Genomic DNA, 6395 nt, shown 5'->3' on the forward strand with positions numbered 1-6395 from the left:
TATGGATCTGAGGAGTTGTAATCTGGATGGTCCCACTCTGACCACTGGGTACACTGGCTCTTGGATCTAAGGAGGTGCTAATTTAGCCTCTGCCTGAGGCTACACAACAGGAGCTACGAAGAGATCTTCAGATTCCCCTTCTTTGTTTGGGGTTTTGAGGTGCCCAGGTGAGGCCCAGCTGTGAAGTAATGCAAGCTGCTGTAGGGTCTTGGGCCTCCTCTTGGAAGTTCTGGGTCTGTCTGGCCCAGCTGCAGTTTCTTAGGTAATTTTCAGAATGAAAAGGGTCAGGGCATTCATATGCAAAAGCCTCTGCTGCAATTTGGGTGGTGCCGGGTCTCAGGGAATCAACAGCGTGGAGCAAGCAGCTATGGCTGATCCTCAGCCCTGCCCTAAGAGGCCCCGCATCTCAGCATCGCAGTAATTGCTGCAAGCACTGCTGAGAGAAAGCTGCCCTCAAGTTCCAAGTTCTGCCTAGTGACAGACAGTCCAGTTTCTCCCCGATGAGTCTGGGTAGTGCCAGGCAGTCCAGTTTCTCCCCGTATGAGTCTGGGTCCCCAAAGACTTCCCATAACTGGAGTTCAGAACAGTCAGGAGCTTGTGACTCCCTCCCAATTCAAAAAGACAGCCGCGTCCTCAGTTGCCAGCCCTTGCCACGTGCGCCTCCGGACCTCTGCACTTTACTTCCGCACTGCATCTCCTATGAATCTCAGTGTGCTTTTCTCTTTCCTTCTAGTTGTAGAATTTCCACTCAGCCAGCCTTCCTGTAGTTCTGGATGATGTCTGTTTTGTCTTTTAGTTGTATTTTTGAAGTGGTTGTGGGAGGCAGCAATTTCCAGTGTTTACCTATGCCGCCATCTTGGTTTCCCCTGTTGTTTTGTTGATGGTTTCTTTTGCTGTGCGTAAAATGTTTATTTTGATGTAGTCCCATTTGTTTATTTTCTTATTAGTTTCCATTGCCCTAGGAGCTATATCAGTAAAGATATTGCTATAACATATGTCTGATATTTTGCTGCCTATGGAGTCTTCTAAGATTTTTATGGTTTCCCATCTTACATTTAAGTCCTTTAACCATTTTGATCATTCATGTTTTTTGAGCTCAATTCAGTGGGATGTGTTTGTTCCTGATTTGCTTCTTCAATAATTCACTTTCACTCATGATACTTAAAAATTTAAGCAAAACATCTTTTCCAAAGATATCAGATTATTTTATACCCATGGATAGAATTCATTCATCAACTGTACAAATTCTACCACACTAGTTACATTCAATAGCCACATCAATGAGTAGAAAAGATATTTTAAGTTACAACCAGGTGAATGGGTCCTCTCCACCCTGGCAAACCCACCTGCTGTTACTCTTTTCACGTGCCTTTCCACTCCTCCTAACTTGGCTCTCCTCTTACATTTGACTATGACACATTTGTTCCTACAGGTTGCCAAACATCCTTGTGATGGGACAAAAAAAGAAAGTCATATAAGGGTATCCACAACTTCTTTCTTCTCTGTCCTGCTAAAGAGAATTCTCCCTCTTCCAGAGCCCTAAAGTGAAAAGGTTCTTGTTATTTAATAGAAGAAAAGTTAGGTCAATTCCAAGATTAGGAAACTCTGGTCAGAGAGGTTGTTTTTCCCAAAGTTCATGTTACTACTGAGTGATAGCACCAAGATTCTAAATTTAAATATTGTAGGAATTACATTTTTTAAAAAATATTTTTTTATTGATTTCAGAGAGGAAGGGAGAAGGAGAGAGATAGAACCATCAAGGGAGGATCACTGATTGGCTGCCTTTTGCACATCCCACACTAGGGATCAAGCCCACAATCTGGGCATGTCCTTAATCAGGAATCAAACCATGACCTCCTGGTTCATAGGTCAATGCTCAACCACTGAGCCATGCCAGCTGGGCAGGAATTACATTTTATTGATGCTTGTATCCCCATAGCTTGATGTCAAGCAAACACTAAGTGCTTGGTCCAAATTTGTTGTATGAATCAAATGATTAGGAAGGAAAAGAGGGAAGAAAAGAAAGGCAATCAATATCAAGTGATGTGTATTACTATGTTTGAACATGGCTGAAGTTCATACTTAATTCTGTGTGAGAGTTGGTTGTGTAATAGTGAGGTACTAAATTCAATTGTTCTTGGATGTCACTGAATAAGCCATTCTCTTTCTGTGTTTTCTTTCACCAGGTATTTTGCCAACCAATAGGATGCCTACTGCTTACTAGTCACTTCAGGGTGAAATAGAAACAAAAATGGGTAGGGGTGATAATGTAGTTGGGGGTGTCACATTATAGAACCCAAGAGTTCCAGCACAGGATGGTAGGTGCTCCGGTGGAGGCTGTACCCAATGCCATACATAGTGGACAGTGATTCTATCTTCTATGGAAAGAAGAGAAGAGAATAATGATTCAGGAAATTTCCCAGAGGAGCCTTGGAGGGTGTGCAGGGCATTCTTAACAGAGAAAGCAGCCCAGGCAAGGGCATAAAGGCGTGACCACCAAGCTGTATTCAGAGACTAGTGGGGCTGATTCAAGGGTGCCGGTAGGGTCTTGCCTAGTGCCAGGAGTGGAGGCTGACAGAGAGGCTGAGCCAGGCTCTGAGGGGCCTTATCTACTCTGCTAAGGAACTTGAACTTCCTCTTTTTATTAATAACCAGGCTTATATAGTTTTCCTGCACAATACATGGTATCTGTGTGTCCCTGCCCTTCACTCTAAGTGAAACTGCTTCTAATGCCTCTACCAGCCTGGACAAGACATCCTAGAAGACACTCTAGTTTGGTAAGACTTCAACTTCCAACCAGCACCTGGGGATATTCTGGGAGACGTGTGTGTGTGTGTGTGTGTGTGTGTGTGTGTGAGAGAGAGAGAGAGAGAGAGAGAGAGAGAGAGAGAGAGAGACATTTGTCCCATGCATACCACAAATATTATATTTATTGTCCAAGATTAAGCAATTTTGTTTCTTGGATTTGTTTTTAATATTACACATGTAAGTTGTTACATAATTAGCCAATTTTAAAGATCATCCAAATTAAAAAGGCAAATAATTACCATGTTAAAGTACCAACTACTGGCATTTACAAAATGTTTTGACTTTTTGATTTTAAGTATTGTGTAAATAAGTTTTACATAATTAATGTAAAACACATGTTGTGTTGTATTTTTTCACTTAATGGTATCTCATAGAGTTCTGCATTCAACTATTCACTCACTCATTCATTTTACTATGAAGAAGTAGTAGTAACCATAGTGATATGCACAATCCTCCTACCCTCGGAGCAAATCTGTGACTTAGATACTATTGTTATCCCCATTTCAAGATGAAGAAGCTAAAGCTCCAAGATTCTAAGTGAGATCCTTAAAGTTACATAACCAGCAAGTCAAAGAGCCAGAAGTCAAACACAGACCCAACAGATACCTAGTTTGGCCTTTACTGGTCTATTGCAATGTGCTTAGTACATTATGATTTGCTGAACTACTCCCTAGTTTTTGGCTATGTTGGTTTTCTATGGCACTGCTAACGAAAAAATTATACCTTTTCTTTTTTAAAGGATATGGGAGGGGAAGCTATTTTGTCGAGATATATCCCAAGGTATTACCCAGTTTAGAACCCTTGCTTATGTACTCTGATCCTTTCCACAAAACCACTGATTTTCAAGGCCCCCAATTGTCTGTCAATATATCTACCAGCACTGAGGGTCTTTTACCTCACATTTTATTTTATTTTATTTTCATACCTCAAAAGGAATACCTGTTTGGTTTTTGCCATAGGCCAGACAACACAATGAACAAATGTTTTCATCAGTAGTACCCCTCAACTACAAATATCACCATGCCCCCCAACTTCAAGGTAATTAGTGGTAAGAGTTGAAGAATATTCTTCTATACCTTTCTCTAGCTCAAATATAATGGTATTACTTTTTACTTGAGTGGACTGAACTATACATATCACAATGCAACTTATTAATTTCTCTCACTATATTATAAATGTTACTCAAAGTCAACAACACACAGCCCTAATTTATTATTTCTATTAATATGGATATAACACATATTTTCCACACTAATGGAATTATTATTTTTGTTTATTGAATTTATTGGGGTGAAGTAATATTTTTGCCTGAATAATTCTGCAATAAACATCCTTGTATAAATATCATTGTACTCTCATGCTTTTCTTTATTCAAGAAAGACTCCAGAAAGAACGAAAGGGTACAGTGCTCTGGGGGTCCCCCGGGTCTGTCTCTTGCTTCAACAGTGTTTGGACGAAACAGGCCCAGGGATACCCCTTCTTCCAGCCTTCGGCAACCCTCCACTGTCTTTTCCAGTCACCACCTTCGGAATCATCAGCCATCTCGGCCTTCAAGACCAGCTAACACCGTTTAGGGGTTGTTTTTTTTACCTTAACTTCTCTCTCTCTCTCTCTCTCTCTCTCTCTCTCTCTCTCTCTCTCTCTCTCTCTCTCTCTCTCTCTCTCTCTCTCTCTCTCTCTCTCTCTCTCTCTCTCTCTCTCTCTCTCTCTCTCAATCTCTCTCTCTCTCTTTTTATCCTCTCTAGAGGATATTTTTCCATTGTTATTTAGACAGAGAGGGAAAGACAGAGAGAAATATCTCACATTGATTGGTTGCCTCCTGCATGAGCCCGGACTAGGCCGGGCCAGGGAGGAGCCTGCAACTGAAGTACATGCCCTTGAGCAGAATTAAACCCGGGACCCTTTGGTCCACAGGCCAATGCTCTCTCCACTGAGCCAAACCAGCTAGGGCTGACCTTAACTTCATAAAGCTGAACAACCATGATCTCCCAAGTTCGTCCGAATTATACCACCGAGGAAGAGGCTGCCGTCACCTGCCTGGTCACACCGCATCCGCGGGCCTCCTGCACTTACCTCTCTCTGGGCTTCGGTTTCCACCTCTACCATGTGGCTCTGCAGGGCCTGGGCCACTTCTTCCCAGACTTGCGGAGAAACGCGAGGGCGCTGAGCATCTCCTAAAGATGCAAAACCAGTGCAGTGGCCACATTCTCTCCAGGACGTGCTGAACGGAGAAGCGCGAGGGCGCTGAGCATCTCCTGAAGATGCAAAACCAGTGCAGTGGCCACATTCTCTCCAGGACGTGCTGAAGCCTTCCCAGGATGAGTGCGGTGACACTCAGGTCACCATGGAAGCCACCAGGGACTTGGAGAGGAACCTGAACCAGGCCCTTTTGGATCTGCGTGCCCTGGGTTCTGCCGGCGCAGAGCCTCGCCTCGGTGGCTTCCTGCAGAACCACTTCCTGGGTGAGCAGAACAACTTCCTGGGTGAGCAGGTGAAACTCATCAAGAAGATGGGCGACCACCTGACTTACCTCTGCAGGCTGGCCGGCCCCAGGCTGGAGGACTTTGAGGAGCCCCTGAAAGGCTCATCCTCAAGCATGACTAGGAGCCTTTGGAGCCTAGAGGACTTTGAGGAGCCCCTCTGCATTCCCTGGTGTCTGGCTTTTGCCTGGACTTCTCCCCTAAACTTCTAGCCATTCTTTTCACCACCCTGGAGCCCTCTCCCATGCTCTGTGGACCAAATGGAAACAATAAATTTTTTGCAGAAAAAAAAAAAGAACCAAAGGGTATGGGAGCTTTTCAATTTTAATGTATACTGCTACATTTCTTCCCCTAGATGTGGTAGTGGCTCAAATTTCTAACAGCATTGATGGCAATGTCTATTCCTTCATATCCTTGTCAACACTGGATATTATTCATCTTTTTAATATTTCCCCAAATATTTTCCCCCCAGAATGATATGTTACTGTTTTAATATGCATTTCCCTGAATACCAGTGACTGAATATCTTTTCATATATTTATTACGTTTATTAACCCTTTAGGAATTTTCTCTTCTATGAATCCATTTTTATTCATAAATACTTTGCAATGTGTTGTTCTATTTGGAAATCCATGCACGAGAAACAATTAATGAAGTGATAAATGTAGAAGTACTTACTTCAAATGGAGAGAAGAGTTGTAGAGAGGGGTTGATTGTAGGTGTTTCTATTTATTATTTTTAAAAATTTACTAATAGAGCGCATTACTCTACACCAGTGATTTACAATTGCTGTGCTGCAAGAATTTTATTTTTGTTGATATAGAGAAAGGCAGAGAGAGAGGCAAGAATTTTTAAAACATGCAATACCTGGCTATTTAGTCAGGGGCACTGACCTCTTTTCCAACAGTTAACACAATAGTCATCTGATGTGGATGAATCAAACTTGTACATATTTTTTTGTCATGTCAGCAAAAAAGTATAATATATTCTTTGGTGTGGTGCATAAATTTAGTATTTAGTTTATGTGTGCCATGAGATTAAAAAGGTTGAAAATCGATGCTCTACACACACACACACACACACACACACACACACACACACTTCCTT

At 42.3% G+C, this 6395-nt stretch overlaps 1 pseudogene; it reads left to right on the plus strand.

Annotated features, from left to right (window-relative positions):
* Positions 1–4788: 4788 nt before the first annotated feature.
* On the plus strand, positions 4789–5500 carry LOC102767412 (annotated as a pseudogene).
* The last annotated feature ends 895 nt before the right edge of the window (positions 5501–6395 follow it).

This window comes from Myotis davidii, unplaced genomic scaffold, assembly GCF_000327345.1.
Source record: "Myotis davidii unplaced genomic scaffold, ASM32734v1 scaffold120, whole genome shotgun sequence".
Taxonomy (NCBI): domain Eukaryota; kingdom Metazoa; phylum Chordata; class Mammalia; order Chiroptera; family Vespertilionidae; genus Myotis; species Myotis davidii.